At 39.2% G+C, this 19,898-nt stretch overlaps 1 long non-coding RNA gene across 8 annotated transcripts in view; it reads left to right on the top strand.

Moving 5' to 3' along the window:
* LOC109460765 (uncharacterized) overlaps window positions 1–19,898 on the top strand; it is a 318,121-nt gene that overhangs the window by 240,862 nt on the left and 57,361 nt on the right. For 6 of the 8 annotated variants that reach the window (XR_016019545.1, XR_016019544.1, XR_012496611.2 and 3 more), the window contains one exon: window positions 14,014–14,098. The exons of the other annotated variants lie outside the window; for them this stretch is intronic. This is a non-coding gene — a long non-coding RNA (uncharacterized LOC109460765). The remainder of the gene's footprint in view (window positions 1–14,013; window positions 14,099–19,898) is intronic. 8 annotated transcript variants of the gene reach the window in all.

Below are 19,898 nucleotides of genomic sequence, written 5' to 3' on the forward strand. Positions count from 1 at the left end.
CTCTCTTACACTCCCAGGTTTTCATTTTCTCATCTATAGACATGAGCATATACCTGTTAAATGCATAGGTGTTAATGAAATACCATTTATGAAGAGTTTAACCCTGGGTTTGGCACATTAGTGGGTATTTGAATAATATGAATTTTAGCTCATTCCTCCTTCCCTTTTTTTCTTACTTAAAATGATGCACAGATATTTTTTGAAAGAACACAATCCTACCTTCTCAACCCTCATAGAGAAACAAAAGTGTTTGAGCACATAATTCTTTTAAGGTATAATCCTCAAACTTTAGCTACTTTGTGTGTGGCTAAAAGAGTGCTATTAAATGAACACAGTGCTTTTTCTTACTTTTGAGTAGGCCCAAAATAGGCACAAACTGAAAAATATATGGGATGAGAAAGAGAAAAGGAAGAAAAGGAATGAACACACCTCTGCATAATTGTGTAAAATATCGACTCAATTGTGAGAAATTATGAGGCACTGATGACCATATTATGACTCCCTTCATAGGTGTAGACGCTACCGTCTCTCAGAAGAAATATTTATCCTTGAAGCCATGCATATGTTTGGTGCCACAATTACTCGTTGGCCAATCAAAGGAGGGAACAGGCATGTCTGAAACCCAGATCCTTAAAAGAACTGTGCTGCAAGGGCCCTCACTCCCCTGAGCTAGGTTGCAGAAGCTCTAACAGCAAGTCTCTCTCCCTCCAGATCACTTTGTGAAACCTGGAGTGTAACGGTCATTCAGCAGACTCTACTAGATGATTGCTTTCGAGCTGTACCTCTCAGCCCTGGCTGCACATTGAAATCACCTGGGAGCTTTAAAAAAAAATGCTGATGTTTGGGTTTCAACCTCTAGAGTTCTGATTCTGTGGTCTGAATATCAGGGCTGTCGACCCTCCCCAGGTAATTCTAATGTGCTGCCCCATTTGAGGACTCCTGCGTTATGCCTGCTGTGCTTGGCAGCCTCGTCTTAAGGCACTACGGAAAAAAGAAAGGGTCAGGGCAGTATTGCGTCTTGCTCAACACCACTCTCTCCCAGGGAGAAGCAACAGCCTGTTGAGTGGCAGGTGCCTAGCAGTTCTGGGTAGTGACCTGCGTCAGGGAGAGGGACAGTGGTCCTCGGCCAGAGAAGCACAGAGGCTGAGGAGCAATATTTAAGTGAAGCCATTTTCAAATAAGTAAATCTAACATTTCTACTTTTTCAGCACATATTAGATAGAAGTTAAGGTTACACTGGCAAAGTCAAAATTCAGTCTCAAAACCCAGGCTCATTCTACTGTGCCAGTCTTCTTCCCTGACTTGGGCCCCAAATCTCAAATCTTCGTGTTTCAAGCTCTATGGTCAGGTAGATAATACTCATTTCCTTATACCTTCTGAGTTTTCACTGCCTCTGAGCTCATTTCACACTCTTACTTAATGCCGCTCATTTCCATTCCATTCATTAAGGCCTAGATCAAGCCCAATCTCTCTCTGGGTTCTTCCACAAAATACCCTTGCCCATATTGCTTGCACCCGTTCTAGAAATCATATGATACTTCCAATTGGCATCGCAAGACAATTGTTACTTATGTGTGCAGGTGCATAAGTTTTATATCTACAGTAAGATTTTAAGTGTTTTGAGAGTAAGCGTCATGTTTTACTTCTTTTGTGGTTCTTATATTTCTTGGTGTAGTGCCAAGCACATAGTGGGTACTTCTGAAATATGTGATTGAGCGATGTATTACAAATATTAATAATCCTCAATCTTTTCAAGGAAAGAATATAAAAAGCAAGGGCGACAGATTCCAACAAAGGAATATGATAAAGAATTATCATGTAAAACTTGATGAATGAAACTTTTTAATGGGAGAGGCATCCTTTTAGTGCACCTTATTCAACAAATGTAATCAGATTGTAAGCAGAAGACACTCATCCCCAATTTAACATTTAGACATGACCTCATTCTTTCCTATGATTCGGTTAGATTAGTTGACCATTCAACTATCTAAGACGGTTATTCTAGAGTTTTCCTTTCTTTTTTTTAACCACCTCTTGACCTTTCCTCTTGTTTGAAATCTGTGGCTTCAGTATGTGTTTTTTTTTTTTTTTTTTCATTTTGGAATTTCTAACTGTAAATTTCCCACTGCAAATCTGGAGTTTGAAAGAGAGATTCTGGGGCATTGAGATAATTTTTCCCTCCTTCCCAAGAGCCAAATTTCTTCCCCCATATTTTCCCAAATGGCACAGCCAGTTATGACCTGAATACCTCAATGAATTCCAAGGAAAAATGCCACTTTGCTTGAGTGACCTCATTGTTGGGACTGTCTTGCAAAAGGGCTGCTTGAACATTTGTTTTTCTCTTTTTGAGAAAATTCGACCATTATATCATTTAAAATAATTTATTACTTCAATTCTTTATAGCTACAATTTCAGAAGTTTGGATTTTTTTTTTTTTTATTTTTTTTTGTATAATCATTCCATTCCTGGAATCTGCCCCCCACTCCACCCCCTTTCTTTTTGTTCAGGAGAATGGAGAAAAGTATCTTCAGTAAGACAATTAAGAGTCAAGCATATTCTATCATGAGTCAATGAAACGTTGGCCACAGTTCACCTATGTGGGAATTTGGGGTTTTGAACATTGGTCATCAATTTTGGTGTTCATCCAAAGGACCTATGGATCTTTTTAAAAAAATCTGTGTCTGGTGCATCCTCTTGAGAAGGACTTAAGAGAACCCTGCATACCATCAGGTAACAATTTCATCCTCTTAAGAAAACAGATGGGTTCAATAAATTGTGACCATTTTTCTTAATTCACCCAGATCTCTGTGCCCCTTTTGCTGAAAATAAACTGCACGCTACAATAAGGGGTATCATGTAATCTTTGCAGAGTTCCTGTTCAAACTCCAGCTCTATTAAGAATTATGAGTGTTCCTTGTTCTAGGTTTCTATTATGTAAGAGAGAAAAGCAAGGCGCTCAGAGTAAAGAATGAGGTAAGTAGGTTATGGTGCAATATGCTCATGGACCTTCAATTTCTGGCTATATGCACAAGCATATATAGCCCTCTTCAACACAACAAGAACAGTTTTTCAACTGATCATTGTTCTTCCTCCACCAACAGAGTTTGATTGTCAGCTGCAAGCAAAATTTCTCTGGGTGCACCCATTACCAGGGAAACCAGGTTTGCTTACAGTCTGGGACTGTATTCACTCATTTGAGGAAAGTTTTGGGTGCCAGTTGTTTACTACTTAAAATCTGGTTTAATAAGGGAAAAAATAAAGAGCAAAACCATTTTGTTTCTGCTCTGTGATGTCCCAAAACTTGTATTTCAGTGGGATTAAAAGATTCATGGTGAGACCTAGCCTAAAGAGGGGCTACAACAGTTCGTGTAACAAGGGTCCTACAACAGCAAGTCTAGATGCTAGAATATGGCTGGGTGTCTGAATTTTTCAAAGCTCCATGGTTGATTCAATATGACCCGAAGGTTTAAAACCTCTGCCTAGAATCACTTGAGGACTGTGTCAAAACGTGTTCTATCTTGGTTCTGCCTAAAATAATGAGGTAAAACAGGACTGCAATTCACCAGACTGCATTCCTTCATTTCACAATCATTTTTGAGGCCTTTCTATGTGCAGGCATTATATTAGGTCCTGGGCATGCAGAGGTATTTTTAGCATCTACAGCCTTTGCCCTACCAGGACCTATAGTCTAGTATCTTTCTGTTGGATGGTATTAGCAAAAAAATAGTATGGGTTTCTAGTTACTTCTTGGTTTAAGTCTGGGCCTTGCTACTTAGTAAAAAGTCACTGAACCTCTGGGACTTCAGTAAAGCAAGGGTAGTAAGACCTTCACATCACTGTGATAAGTATTAAATGTAATCATGTATAAATATGCATGAACAACTATCAGGTATTATTTCCATTGACTCCCAACTCAGATTCTTTCTTTTCCCTCCTTTTGGTTTTGTTTATCTTTTCCATTTAGAGACATTTTAGCAATTCCAACTCCATCTTTGACTCATCATGCAGACTACAGCAAAGGAGTTAACATTTGGACCTAGTTTCTTCATCTTGTTAAAGTGGGTATCTGACTCCAGGAATGCTATAAAATTTTTTTTTTTTTTAATGAAAACAAGGTTTTAGATAGCATGGCATGTGGCATTACTAGGATTCTATCGTGAATCTGTCATTGTGATCCCAGAAGTTTACTTTTGGCCACGTTAAACACAGCTTTGGCGACGTCCTCCTGGGTGTGGACTGTGTTCGATTCAAGGTTAGCCAGATGTGCCACCTTCCCATCTTGTATGAATCACTCACCCCATTTGTATGATCTCTGTACCTTAGTGCTGCAGATCTCCCAGGAAGATGGGGAGGACTTTATGATGATATTTTGATATGGATGTTATTTGTTACAAATCCAAAAGGGATACAAATCTGGGGTCAAGAATGACAAGGGTGACAGAGAAAATAAAGATACTCAGTTTTCTTATACTAAACTTTATCTAAGATCCCATTCACTTTCTATCTCTTCTATAGCAATTGGCTATAACTTTCTAACATATTAAAATTATGTATTGTATTAATTTTCTGTTGCTACTACAAAAAATTACCACAAATTTAGTGACTTCAAACAACACAAATTTTCTACCTTACAATTCTAGGGGTCATAAATCTGACATGGCTCCTACTTGGCTAAGATCAAGGTGTGGGCAGGACTGTATTCCTTTCAGGAGGCTCTAGGGGAGAATTCATTTCCTTGCCTCCTCCAGGTTCTAGAGGCCACCTGCATTCCTTCATTCAGGATCCCTTCCATCTTCAAAGCCATCAATATTGCATCTAATTATTTACATTTCTCCCTATCGATGGGTAAGTTTTCTTGATTTTAAGGAATCATGTGATTAGGTCGAACCCACTTAAACGATCCAGGGTAATCTCCACTATCACAAGTTCCTTTACCTTAGTCACATCTGGGAAGTACCTTTTGCTTTGTAGGGTAACATATTCACAGGTTCCAGAGATTAGAGAGTGGACCTCTTTGAGTGGCTGTTTATCTGTCTACCACAGGTACGCACATCTTATTTTAGTAAATTGTAAGTTTCTTGGGGCTCAAAATGTGTATCTGATCTGCTCTTGCATTTTCCATTGAATCTAGCTAAGTGTATTGCATACGACAAAGCGTTCAACCAGCATTTGTTGAATGATCTGGCAGAACTCAAAACATTTCAAAGATTCATTGGAGCAAATGGCAAACTTGTGGGGTTTCAAGAATTCCTGAAAGAATGACTATTTAGATATTTCCAAATCCACTGGAAAATTCATGAACACTTAAATAATTTTGTAAGTATAGGGTTACAAAAATTATTTTTTATCTTCAGTGCTTATAAGTGACTGCAGTTATGTGACAATATTCCATATTCCAGGATGCTCTGGTGGTGTTATTTTCCAGCTGGATTCCTGTCCGTCAGTAGAACTTATGCCTGAATGTTTTGCAGTGATGATAAGCACAAGTCAACAATTGGAATTCAGGTGCCACAGGAAAGACTCAGTATTACCTATCAGATGTCAGCCATAGAAGGGTCAAGGGGAAATTAAACATTATAGAGCCAGCTTGGGTTCTTGCCCTGGGCAATTAAGTTGCTGATAATTTGTAATGTTCATTTCTTGTAGAATTGAATGTGATGTGTTGCTAGACTCCCCAAAGGAGTAGGTTTTAAGAAACGTGTCTTTTATGGTTTGTATCACATAGAGTTCTGCAAGGCAGCTACAGTCCCTGAAATCTATAGCTGGCAAGAGAAATAAATATTTCCGTATTGCATTTAGCAATTGCTATGTATTAAGGCAATTTTGTTTAAAAATTATTAAGGGCTTTGTAGCACAAAGACCCTGTTAAATTACACAGAAAGGATTAGATTTAGGGGATAGGGTGGACTGGGAGATATTGGATATGCAAGCACAGATGGTCTTGATCGACTCATGAACACACCAGAGCCAAGTGGGAAATGTATGTTTTGTGTGGTTACATATGTTGTAAAGAAAATCGCCCCTGGTTCTTTCCTGTAAGAAAGTATGAGGAGGGAAGAAAGGGGGAGAGAACAAGATCGTGTGGGGAAAAGGTGAAGCTGACACAAGAACAGCATATGTAGCAGATGTCTGGCAAAGGGAAGAGAAAAGAGAGAGTAGGGAGGAGGGGAGCCAAATTCCTTCCCGGGCATGTGAGTGACCAATGAGAGGAGGGATCTTCCGTGGCAAGAATCAAGGGCACTGAGTGGTATCTGTTCTATGGATAGTTGCCTTGGAATTTAACTGTAACTCCCCAACCACACTGCCTGGTTTGGCATACAGACTGTCTTTTCATGAGGAATACGTTTCTACAGAGTTGCATCTAATCCACCCAATTCCTTCCTTTTCCACAAGGACCTCAGATACCTGGGAAGGGTGTGGGCAACCTCAATTATTCTGAACTCTGTTCTGAGCCCCTTACAGATCTTATCTTGTCTTATTCTGACAAAATAGGTTTTAGAGTATTGCCTCATTTTATAGATGAGGAAACTTAGGCACAAAGAGGTTAAGTAACTGGCCCCCGGGTCACACAGCTAGTGATGTTGGAGTACGATTTGGAAGCAGGCAATCTGGCTCCTGAGAGCTCACTTTTAACACTTCACTGCTTCCATCAGCACTCTATGATCTTACCTCTTTAAACCAATGAGTCCCTTGACAGCAGTAATTGTAGATTTTCATCTTTGTAGTCCTCATAAAACCTGTCAGAACATCTGTCCACAAAATAGATGTTTCATTTCATAGCAAATGAAATATTTACTTAAGTTTCCAATATTATTTGTCAGAAACTGGAAAAAGCCCCCAACTCTTGTATCCCTGTGTAATGGAGATATGTTGTGAGAAGGACAGGAACCAGTCCCAGCCACTCCACAGGCAAAGTGATGGAGAACTCAGGAGCCAGTCAGAATGCAGCAGTAACTTGAATAATCTGCAGCTCTTGTGATGCATGAAACCCCAATGATATTCTGCCAGGTTTATGGTTCGGTTTCCATATATCTTATTCTCTATTTCTTGCTGTGTTTAGACTTCTACCCCTTGGGTATGCCTTCTACCTTCTTTTGTTTTCTCCACTACTGACTGCAACTTTGTATATCTCCCAGTCGGATTCCAAGTGTGAGATCTGATGGGATCAGTCATTCCACCATTTTGTTGTGTAGAGTTCTCCAGCTGGACCCTTTCCTGGCCCTTCCCCAGTCTGTGGATGGCGCCTTTTGGTTGGGCACACATTCTTTGGCTAGAAAAGCTGCAGCCAGTGTTGAGGGGGGAGGTTGGGGAGCCCAGAATGTAAAGTAATCTATGGATGGTGAACCACCCTGAAGGGAACCGTGGGCTTGGCAGGGACTCCAAGGCTTCTCAGAAGGGTACATTATTTGGCTTGTCTTATAGAGTCATATTCATGAAAATGGGTGAAGTTACAGCCCCAAGACTTTGAAAATCTAAGAAGAAGCAGTGTTCTCAGCCTACATAATGGGACAATGAGGTAGAGTAAGAACAACCTTACAAACAAGTCTCTGTCTCCTCGACTTGGACGTTGTGCTCAACATGCCTTGAAAGTGTTGAGATGAAACTTGGATGATATGTCCTTCTTCAAGATTCATTTATGGAATCAGTCAATCAAACTTCAGAACAGCAAAAGAGAAAGACCAAAACCTACCACATAGCATACATACAGTTATTCCAGTTGCCAAAGGAATATATATATTTTTAAATCCCAATGCTAATGATAAACACGGTATACAGTCTTGGCACAATATAAATCAAACTCATTTAAGAAGCTTAGAAAGTACGGAAATAGTTACAAAGCGCATTCTTTTTTGTCACAATCTTAAGTTTGTAATCCCCTGTTCCCTTTCAGAAGGCCATATGGAAAAGAAACATTTTAAATGGGTTTTTGAAGAACTGCAGTTGATATGAATACCAAAAAACTTCACAAAACCACTAAATATTTGGCTAGAATGGAGTCTACTGGAGGTTTTAAAAAGTCTGAAGACAAATTGTTATGTTAAGAAAAAAAGTCTTCAGACCATGGCTGACCTATCAACTGACCAATAACTTCCCCACTGAGCATTTAAATCACCCAGCCTTCAGAACTAGAGACTTCCCTAATTAAGCAGTTTTTCCCCTAATAGTTTGGAATGGGTCAGTGTATTGCTTTGGCTCCTCTGGCATGAGCATTTACAATGTCTGGTCTGGCCAGCCATCCAAACCACTTTCCCATACATCAAGGATCCAAAATAATTTCACCAGACACTCTAAAGTGCAATTGCAATTTGCCAATTTCCATCTCACGTATCTTCCTAGAAAACAAAGATCTGCAAACAGTCTATGATATTTTTGCTCATGGACTGAGACATAGATCTTGGCAGATGTCTCAGAAATCCGGGAATAGATATACTGCTAGCTGTAGTGCTAAATGAAGCATCTTTCATATTGGGCATTGGTGCACAATTACAAAGTGAAGAACAAAGGAAAAGGGGGGTTTATATTTGAGATTGTAGTTTAAACCTTTTTTAAAAGGGCTTCTAGATGTAAGAACATAGTGAATTAAGAATCAGTAGACAAAATGGCATTACAACAATAGGGTCATAATGGACTTTCCTGAAGCCATACGTCCTTGTAGAATTTTCAGATAAGACATCCTTGCATTTCATATTCCAAGTAAGCAGTTTCAGTAAAATTGTGTATGTCAAAAGAAAATATATCAACGGTGGGTTTATATTCTGATTTGCTTGGACTTTGCAGTGGTGAGAATTCTGCTGTTCTTAGAATGTCGGCCAAAACTGAAAAATACGTGTTATAGAATTTCAGATGGTAACAAGGCCAGTCTGGTTTATTCATAACAAGTGCTGTGAGACTTGAAGACATGCCACTTCAACTGAATGGAGAATCTTTCTGAACATCAGTGGAGAAATCTGTAAATACTTAGCTATTCTTCAATCTGAGATCACATGTGTGCCTCAGGCTTCATTCTAATTTTTGTGAAAAGAACTATTTGTCTTTTGGGCATGGAGGGAACAAGCCTTCCTCCACCCCTACAGATTCTCTCCCTTTCAGAGCCAGATCAGTATCTGCTGGCCACTCTGATCCTCTGACTTCATGGCAGGTGTCAGAGTTGAGCTTCCCATATGCTCACATGTCAGTCCACGAAAGCACAGGCTTGGCAGCTGGCCAGAGAACAGGAAGGTCAAAGCCACTGTCAGATCATGCTTCTGTTTAACTACTTTAGCACCAGCCCTGTCCCATATGTATAATTGCCTTCTCACTCTCTGGGGTTTTTGTAAGTACCAGGCTTCATTGGCCTGCTGTGTACCTGACATTTCTAGCATTGTCATCTTTTGGATCTGAGTTGTATTTCATCTGATTAAGAATTTTTGTGGCATGAGAAGACTGTCTATTAGCTGAAGCTAGTACCTAACAAATAATAGGGCTCCACGGGTGTTTGGAGCGGAATACATGAAGTTTATGTGTTAGTTATTACTTTTGTAGGTCTAGAGGGAAATGGAACTTGTTTCTTAGAAGAGGATTTCTCTTGTCATTTAAGTCAGTAGTGTGTAGCCTTGCATTATCATGGATAGCAAAAAAAGACTAGTGAATATGGCAAAAGATAGTGGGAAGACAAGTAGGACATGGGGTGGGGATGGTGGCAATGATGGCAATGGATGGACAGTTTCCAGGAATAAATTTTACCCTATTTCATGGCAACTTCTGTTGTCCTAATCAACCCCTCTTCTTGGACTGAGCAAAGAGCCCCAGAGCAGATGGGAACAGTAGAAGCAGATCAAGGAATCCCTCCCCATTCTGTATTCTTTGACATAAACACATGTGTATGCAAGTTTCTATTAGTTGCCAAGGCGAAGAAATATCATTCACCTAATTTTATATTTCAAAGCTAGATTACCTGTCAAAACCTTTTATCAGCTCTCTTAGTCCATGATTTTATAGTTCTTCATGCCTTCAGTGGTCCTTTTACTTTGTTCATTTTTATTCCTCGTAGCATCCTGGTGACCAGTACTGTTATTTCTGTCAGGCAGATGAAAATTGGGCTTTGGGACATTATATGATAAACAGGGATAGGACCAGAAAGCAAGCTAAGAAATGTTTGGAACTCATCTGCTGTGTAAGCTACTAGACCCCAGAATAGCCTTGTCCTTTTAGTCCCTACTTTTGGTTTTATTTGCATTCGTTTAAGGATTTTTTGTTGTCGTTGTATGGCCCCGCTGGCCTGTAGTTATTCTGAAGTGGATGTTTTCTGGGAGCGGCATTCTTTGTTTTTGTTTATTTGTTTAGCTTGGCAAAGTGTCTCTGGGGAGGGTTTTAAGAGAATAAAGTGTGTCCTGTTCTGTAGTTGTGGCTGAAGAAGTGACATAGGACTTGAAGCCAGGAGTCCTTGCCCTATGTAAATAAGCACCATCCATGATCTGTATGAAAACTCTTGGTGCCTTAGCTCCTGCGTCCATGTTCTCTGCCTCTCCCAACCTCTCACGGATATTATGTAGCTAAATGGGATGAAATTCTCTTGGCTTACCTGGATGTGACGAGCTCCAAGTTCCCTTCCAGTTCTGAAATACTATAGCTCTTTACCGTGGGCGGCGAAGTTGAAAAGGAGAGCCAAGCAGAGATGATTTATGATTTTTATTTCTACTAGTAAACAAGTGATGACACTTCTTCAGCTCCTGTCTCATCCTGTCAATAACAATCATTCAAATGTAGGAATTTTATCCCTAGAGGTATTAATCAGGATAAAAATCATTTGCTTTTTCTCAGTCAAGATGTCACTGGAGGCTCACAGGCATGTCCAAGAGAGGATTCACCCTGGAGCAGCAGTGACTGGGTTCTTGTCTTCACACAAGAAAGAATTCAACAGTGAGACAGATGCAGGAAAGCGAACGTGATTTATTGAAAATGAAAGTACACACTTGAGAGGAAAGAGTGGGCAAGCTCCAAGAACAAGTCATGCCAAGGAAATCAGAATCAGGCGTTTTTATCCTGCCCCAGGTCGGGGAAATGGTGACGTCCCATCGACGTGGTTCAGTCGTCTCCTCCCCTCAACGCGGGACCCTCCTTCTCCCTGCTTTGTCTTCCTTATTTGGTTACTTAGGAACTTTCATGGCTTCAGATGCATGATGGGAGTCATAGTAACCACAGTGTAAAGGAGATTATAGTGACAGTATAATTAGCTAAAGGTCAGGTACCAGTCATAGGGATCAGCCTTGCTGGATGAAACTGGTTCTTGTTTTTCTCCAGCTGCAGGTACTGGATACAGTCACTTGATACTTGTGTAACCAGTGAGGCACCTCAGCTTGTACCCTGGAGGGGATTGTCAATTTCCTAGGCTACCTGTCCTGACTCACATCTACCAACCCTATACTTTCCATGACAGGTGTGCTTTGGTTGAGGATTTGAAGCAGTGTCTTGGGCAATTCCATACTTTCTCCAGGAAAAATACAGTTGTCTCTCCCAGTGTTAGTTTACTCCATTCTTGTCTTCCCTCCTCCTTTTAGTCCCTCATTTTCAGTGAATTTTCTTTGTTTCTCTCTCCTTGTGCAAGTGGCTTATTAAAGTGCTTTCCACTTCAGTGTAGCTCATCCATAAGATCCCCGGGCTATAGATCATTGACTTCTTAGTTCAAATTCTCAGCAAATAGAATCTGGATAGCTTAATCAAGTCTTTGGATACCCCTCCTTCTTGGTTTATGGGTCCATTTTGGTGGGAATCAGCTGTAGGAGGAAGAAGACGAGGGCAGAAGACACAAACATGGATTTCTACTCAGGGGCCATAAACTGCAGGCCATAATGGCAGGTCTACTTTAGTCTACAGTCTATAATAAAAGAGCTCCTCCACAAAGCTCAATACCTAGCTTTGGTCATAGATAATAAATATTGTACTTTTAACACGTTGTATATGAAGTCAGGAAGTCTTTGTTCAGGATCCTGGCTGTACCTCTTATGAACTAGGAAAATTTCTTATAATTTAACAGTTTTACCATCTATAAAAGGGAGAGAGGATAATATTAATATCTTTTATCCACTTTACAGCATTGTTGTTAGGAAAATATGCCCCCAAAAATGTTTGTGATTGTAAATAACGTTATGCATTTATATGTATATTTTTCGGGTTTTATTCAGATATAATTGGCATATAATACTATTAGTTTTAGGTGCACAACATAGTGATTTGATATATGTATATATTGTGAAATGATCAGGATAATATGTTTTGTTAACATGTATCACTTAACACATAGTTACAATTTTTTTCTTGGGGGGAGAGCTGTTAAGTTCTACTCTCTTAGTAACCTTTAAATATGCAATACAGTGTTGTTAACTACAGTCATCATGTGGTACAGTATAGTTCCAGAACTTATTAATCTTTTTTTTTATAATTTATTTTTTAAATTTATTAGGGTGACAATTGTTAGTAAAATTACATAGATTTCAGGTGTAGAATTCTGTATTACATCATCTATACAGAACTTATTAATCTTATATGGACAAGTTTGTACCTTTTCTACCGTCACCCATTTATATTTTTAAAATTTTTATAGTTTTAAAATTTATGCTATCTTCTATAACAAATAAAATCATATTTTATGGTCTTACCCCTTACTTAATTATTTGTTCAGTTACTTCTCTCACACAACAAACCAGGGAGGCTTCTTCTAACGACACATTGTAGCTTCTTCCTCTGCTGTACTATTCTTTCCAGCACTTACACTGCATATGATTGTATCATATACCGGGGGTGCCAAAAAAAGGTATATATATGACTGATTCATCTTTGTTATCAGTATATATTATTACAATTTTAATACAGTTTTTTTCATTTCTTAAAATGTGTATACATTTTTTTGGCACCCTCTATATTATATGTTTACTGATTCATTTTCTATTTTTAGAATTTGAGCGCCCCCAAGGCAGGGGCTTTAGCTGCACTGTTCATTTCTGTATCTCAGTGCGTAGCACTTTCTCTAGCATATAGCAGATACTCAACAGACACTTATGGAACAAATGAATGTCCAATGAATAATTACTTATTAACTTTTCTCCCTTCTCTGGTTCTATTCTTGGGCTCAAATTAAATATTTTTATAGAAATAGCATGGACTAGAGTAACAAACCATCGCACAGTCACTCTAAATACATTTTGAGGAAAAAAAGGAACCAAATCTCCGTGAAGGTAGAATGCCATTTAAAAATGTCCGTTGGCCTACATTTTGAGAAACTGACCCTATGGCTCCAGGTTTTACTATCAGGGTCAAATCCTGTCCATGGTAAAATTTCACCAGTTCGTTTCCACCTGCAAAGTATATAGTTATCATTCACTCTTCATGTGAGTATATAAGTCTCATGATCTGGTGCCGAGCAATCAGAACCCATGCACCATACATGTAGTGCATGGTATGATTTTCCTTTGCACCAAAGCAAACGCCTAGAGGGGAAATAAGCACAATCCTTTAGTCAGGGCATGGGTGTTTTCAAGTTTTTGACAGACATGTGTAGACAGAAGAACAGGAAAGCACATCAAAGCCATGTTGTCACATGCAGGCTGTTCTAGAAATGAAGCAAAGCAAACACCTGTCCTGCCTTGACAACTTGCTACTGCCTGAGCTTGGTTTCTTTGCCATCTGGGACCAGGTGTCTGAAAAGGTTGATGCTATGGAAATTATTCCTAAATAAAAAAGGAACCGAAAAGTCTAGACTCCATGAGGTGACATGTGTCCAAGGAACACCTGAATGTCAGATTTATTTATCCATGATAGATTTTCCTACTGGATCAGAATAAATGCCTGTCACACTCCATGAAGTTCTGTGACGTGTCTCAATACGAATAAAACTAACATATGTTCCAAAACACTTAAATAAGAAAGTTGTTTTCTTATAAGTTAGAAAAAGAAAACCTTCATTGAATACAGAACAGTAGGCCTTTCCTTGTCCCTGTCCTTAACTTATACAGTTTTATTTTCTCTGCCTGGTTTCAGCTGGATTCCTGAAAGTCATACAGACATCAGCAACCAGCCACGTGGAGCCATCAGTGTCTGCTCTGGATGGAGAATGTACTCCAGAGTACGTCTGATGTTTGGAGCTAGTGCTTACTGTCATCTTGCATCTTTAGTACCATACCTAATGATCTATCTGGCTGCCCTTCCTTACACACTACACAGCAGGTTGTGAAAGTTAGAGAGTTCCAGAGTTTGCAGTGCATAAGGCAAGGGGTCTGTGTACTGCAGGGACTGGGTATGAGAGCTGACTACTGTTACCTGAGTACTGAGGAGAACAGAAGAGGCTGGAAAGAATCCAAAAGTACATGCAGGTTTTTTTCTTGGTTGGATTACAGATTTCTTTGGCATTATTGAACTTGGGACTATCCCAGGAAACCAAGGCTTCCCCATATCTTCTCCCCAGGCCTAGGACAGGAAACCTCATGTATGTGGATCAGGAAGGTTAGGTTTCCCAAGACAGTCTTACCTGCCAATAGATAGTTCTGGTTTTCTTGAACCCGTCTCTTTAACAGTTGCAAAATAATAGCTTCATATAGTTATTTATTTTAATATAGATAGCTCACAGGAGGACCAACTTACTGATGGGTCCCACTCCTTAAAAAGACAACATTCCAACAGGAGAATTGCTCTTTGCGATAGTCAGCTGGGAGCAAACAACACCGCTTGACCAGGGCTGGTTTTCTTGTTATTAGGTCACATTTCTGGTATGGGGGTGATTCTAGGGATGTTATTCAAAGTATTTAAGAATCAGAATGGCAGAGACACATCAATCAAAATGAAGGTCTGGCCAGTCAGAGTGGAGATAGTCCTTTGCCCCTAAGAAAAGCCCAGTGGATCATACAGGATGGGAAGATGGACATATTTACTCCCCACCAGCACCGCAGGCTCTTCTCCTAAACTTCAAAACCCCATCTTAACATACTCATCCTGCACTAGGGGCCTCTGATCAGTAATTGTAGACATGTGATGTTAAAAACTATTTGATTCCCTTTACTCTTAAAATCACTCAACCTTAAAAATTCCATTAACAGGTAACTGAGTGTTTTCACCCCCAATTCTCACCTTGCTCCCAAGATATTCTAGTTAAAGATTAGTGGCTTCTTGGAAAGACGTACCACTTGGGCATTTCTCATACTAACTTCCTTTGATCACTATGCAGGTATGGCCTCAGCTGAGAACATGGTTTCACTTGGCTTCACCCTACACTTCTGAACAGCTCCGCCCCCTGCTATGAGACCGAGACATCCTTGGAATTTCCCTTTTACATGCTCTTTAGCACTAACAGACTCATTCATTAATCTTCCTCTCTTCAATCCTGTCAACTGTCTACTCCAGACCACAGTCTTATCACAATGTCCTGTTGTAATTATAAAACCGTGGACTCCATTTATTTATTTATTCATTTATTTACTTATTTATTGTTATATATTTATTGTCATTGGGTATATCAGAACTGAATTAGACAGTTAAATTAGGAAATACTGATTTGATGGGTTTTTGTTTTGTTTTTTTTAATCTCTGTTAGAAGTCCTCTTTTAGGAGGATGTCAGAATGTTTCACAACGAAACCAAACTAAACTAAACTAAAATGGAAGAAAGAACAAAGACAAAAATCCTGTCAGCAGTAAAACAAGTCAGCCTTGTTTACCTGCACCAGTGTTTAAATTCATTCCTGTTTCCTATGTGGCTTAACATCTCTGCTCAGGGAAAAACCACTAATAAAAGTAACACTCTGCACCTCTTCCTCTGTATCCCTCTTGCTCTCTGCTGCCCTCCAGCAGGGCCTCATCGCTTCTGCTTTATTTGTGTACTTTTCCCCTATCACCCAGGGTTAGATTTCTGCCTAACCTCTCCAGTGAATCTGGAAACATGTGGGGCTGAATGTAAAAGTGAGGTGGGTGTACAGACTCGCCTCAGGCACTGCTGCCTAGAACACCAAGGTGGAAGATGGATGGAACCCCCTCCTGCTGTATCAGTTTACCTCCAGGTTGCCTGCTGTATCCTTATTCTCCTTCAAAGGGGCCTCAGTGCTGATTTCATCTATATGAAAATGTCTTTGGATGGGAGAAGGGGAGCACCAATTTCTTCCCAACACCCATTTTGCACCTTGTCCCCAGATAACTTGCAATGATCCTGGTGGCATTTCAGTGGAAACAGATGTTTCCTCTTTCTCAAATGTTTAGTGTTGCTACAAGATCTGGGTCTTTTGTATGTTATGTTACTCCCCAGGAAGCCTTCCTTAGACATCTCAGAGAATTTATAATCTCCCACTGGACATAAGCTCTTTGAGATCAGGTTTATTTTACTTTATTTCACTTACTTTATTTTATTATCTTTTAAATCTGGTTTCCCAGCACCTATTCCAAAGCTTAGCTCATATAGGGTCTTTGTAAATATTTTGTTGAACGTATGAATGAATTCATTACTCAATAAGAAAATGGAGTATTGGCATTTTCTACCCGTTTAGAAAAATGCTTGACATTTGTTTCTCTTTATTCCTTGACTGTGGGGATTTTTTCCCCCTTCTGAAAGATGAGGGGAGGGCATGGGTGACCAGGACAGGGACAAGACACCAGTTGTCTGTCAGCTCTGAGGGTCTAACTGGGACCTAAGAAGTAATGAAAAGGACAGTCATAGAGACAGATAATATAATTTTAAGTTGTGTGATCATTGATCAAACCTGGAGACTCTCCCTTATGTCACAAGGCCAAAAGGAGTTGGGAGAAAGACAGAGTAAATAATTCCTTTTCATTCTCTTTGGATACAACTCTAACTGGGTAAAATATAAATCAATGCGAGTCAACTTAAGACCTTTTCTCGAAGTAATTTAAGCCCCTATTCTTTGCAGCTTTATCAGCAGTTGTGGAAATTCAAGTTTTCAGTCTTGAAGATTAGAAACAGAATGAGATTGAAGGTCAGCCCAACTGGAATTAATACCATTTTTGGTGTGAAAAGGTGATTGGATAAAGCATTGTATGTCTTTAAGCCAGATTCTTCATCAAAAGTGAGGCTAAAGACAGCAGCTTTCTCCACCTTATAAAGACATTGTGAAGACACTTGCAAACAATATATGTAAAAATTACCTTTTAAAAAATTTGCAAAAAATTACAGAAATGTAAAATATGGTACGGGGTGAGATTATAATCTTCTATTCCAAGTCTAATAAGGTGTTTCTTCTTCAGCTGCAGATGTAGGTGTGAACTTTGTGACTTTTCATTAGGAGGAAAGGAAATACTAAATTTCTCTGTGAAGAAAAATGAAGCTCACAGTTGAGTGATTTAAGGAAACATGTTAATCACGTCTAATTTCCTACTGCTTTACTGCAGTGCTGCACTGATGGTTATCTCTGAAAAATTTCAGGATATTGAGCAAATTGATCCTCCTGACACCTTCAGGGCATCCAAGGGGTAACACACAAAGCTGGGGGAGGCTTCAGATAGAGAAGCAGCTGGCCATAAAAATAGCACACTGAAACAAAGTTGCAATGTTGTGACCGGAGGATGTGAAGTCCTCTAAGCTCTAAGATAACCATTCCTCACTTAAAGAAATAAGAGGATGTTGTGTGTGTTTGCTACAGGGGAAGGTGATTCTACCTACTAAAGGCATTCCATGGAAGAGTTGGAAGGTGTGATCAGAGAGATGAAGAGAGAAATTGTGTGCTGGTACCTGGCTAGACAGGTGGGGCCCTCCTAGCAAACACAAACAACATGCCAAAGCAAAAAAAAAAAAAAAAAAGAAAAAGAAAAAAGAAAAAAAAAGAGAGAGAGAGAGAGAGGATCAGGCCAATTTTTTTTCACATCACTACCTTCTGGGCATACTGAAACTATCTGTAGTCTGCTTGGCTTGGATTCTTTCACTCAACAATCATGGATTTGTGATTGCAAGGTACTGGGCTGGTCTATCATTCCCAAATTATATTGATGTCTTGGGGAATGTCAGCTGTGCTGGTGGTAGAAATCAAAGAGCAAATACTTAGATAGGGCTTACCAGCAGTCACTGTGCTAGAAATAATAGTGAATACTTACATGGTGCTTACCAGCAGGCATTCTACCAAAAATGTTATGAATTTGTTTATTCCTCACTGTAATACTATGAAGAACATTCTAGTAATACCTCACTTTACAAATATAGAAACTGAGGCCTAGTGAGGTCAAGTAATTTGCCCAAGGCCACATATCTAATGCAGTCAAACCACGAGCTCGAGCGGCCCAGCTCCAGAGTTTAAGTGATAGCTTTAGCTTTAACTCTACTAAGAAGGGTTCAGCTCTGGCAGTTTGAATAAGATGATTTCTTAGTAATTACTGAGGTTGCCAACAAAGATTGCGTTTGAATATCACTGATGGGAAAATCAAAGGTGACTATAACAATATAACACAATCTATTCCTCTTTTTTGAATGTCTGTTACATTTAGTAAAAGTAAAGGAGTTCATTATACTTCTGCTATTTCAAGCAAATTTTCCTTCTCCACTAGATTATAAGAAAGTGGAGAAGAGTGACTATTTTAAACTTCCAGTATATATACATCTATCTATCTATCTATCTATCTATCTATCTATCTATCTATCTATCTATCTATCTATCTATCTATCTATCTATCTATCTGTATATATATACATATATCTATCTATCTATATAGATAGATAGATATAGTTCATTTGTCCATTTATACTTCCTGTGTACATAGTGCAGGGGACATGGGGGACACCCATAAACAACACTGATTAATTCAGTCACATTTTTTCCTTTTCTTTTGATACATTTCCTTTGGCCTCTTCACTCTGAGAGTATTTACAGGATGTAAAAATGTACATATCTTCTGCACACTTTATTTACCTCTTTGAGCAACATTCTCCTCCAACCAAAGGGAGACTGCCCCTGCTGTCTTTAGGAACTGCACTACCCAGAAGAGAAGGAGCTAAGGAGCAACTCTGGGATGATGGAAGTAGGAAGTCCGGACAAGCCATGATGGCATATGTTTCTTATATATGGGAATCCAATACTGAAAGAAAAATGCCACCACCACCCTGCCAATAGCACGCCACAAGACTGCTGTTGATGGCTGTCAGGACTACTGCCTGAGCTATGTGGGGTCTCCCTTTACCTGAATCATTAATATAGTTGGCATGGCTCGTGGAAGCCTAACTACTCCAGATGTTAATTCCAAATATGGAAAAGAGTAAATTCACATGGGATCTGGCATTAAAATGACTCCTTAAACTTCTGTTTTTGCTCCAGGCACACTATGTCTATGCTCAAATTTATGTGAACTGGAAAAAAAAAAAAGTCACACATAACACGGACAAGTTTGAAGGGATTCTGTTTAATAAGCTAGGAGAAATTCCTCTTGATTCCCTAGGTTTTATAAAGTAAAGAGAAGGGGTTTTTCATGAATGAAATAAATGAATTATAAAAAGTTGAAGATTAAAATAGAACGTATGTTCTCCCTTCTGGGCCTTTTTTCTCCTTATTAGTGGGGATAAAAACAAGTAAGTTTTTCATTTCTTACTTTAATAATTCTACCCGTAGCCATAGAGTATTGGTTGATGAAAAACCAAGGAAGTATGGAAAGTTCAGCTTAAAATTTTAAAAGTAATCTTGTTTAAATAAATGGCAAAATAGGATACAATAGGGAGATGGAATGCAAATTCCTGTAAAGAACTTTTAATTTCTCATTTTAAGATCACTGATTCACTTATTAAACAGACGTGTTTGTGCTAGACACTGAAAATACAGCAATGGATTTCACTTGTTTTCAGCACATATCCCAAAGTACTAAATAAATGTTAACCAAAGGAGAGTTAAGTTGAGGAGTAGAAGCACTAGAAATACAGTTTTCTCCCTGTCTGGGGTGATACTTTATATTC

Source organism: Rhinolophus sinicus, chromosome 17, assembly GCF_057876585.1.
Source record: "Rhinolophus sinicus isolate RSI-liver-muscle chromosome 17, RSI-T2T, whole genome shotgun sequence".
In the NCBI taxonomy this organism is placed as follows: domain Eukaryota; kingdom Metazoa; phylum Chordata; class Mammalia; order Chiroptera; family Rhinolophidae; genus Rhinolophus; species Rhinolophus sinicus.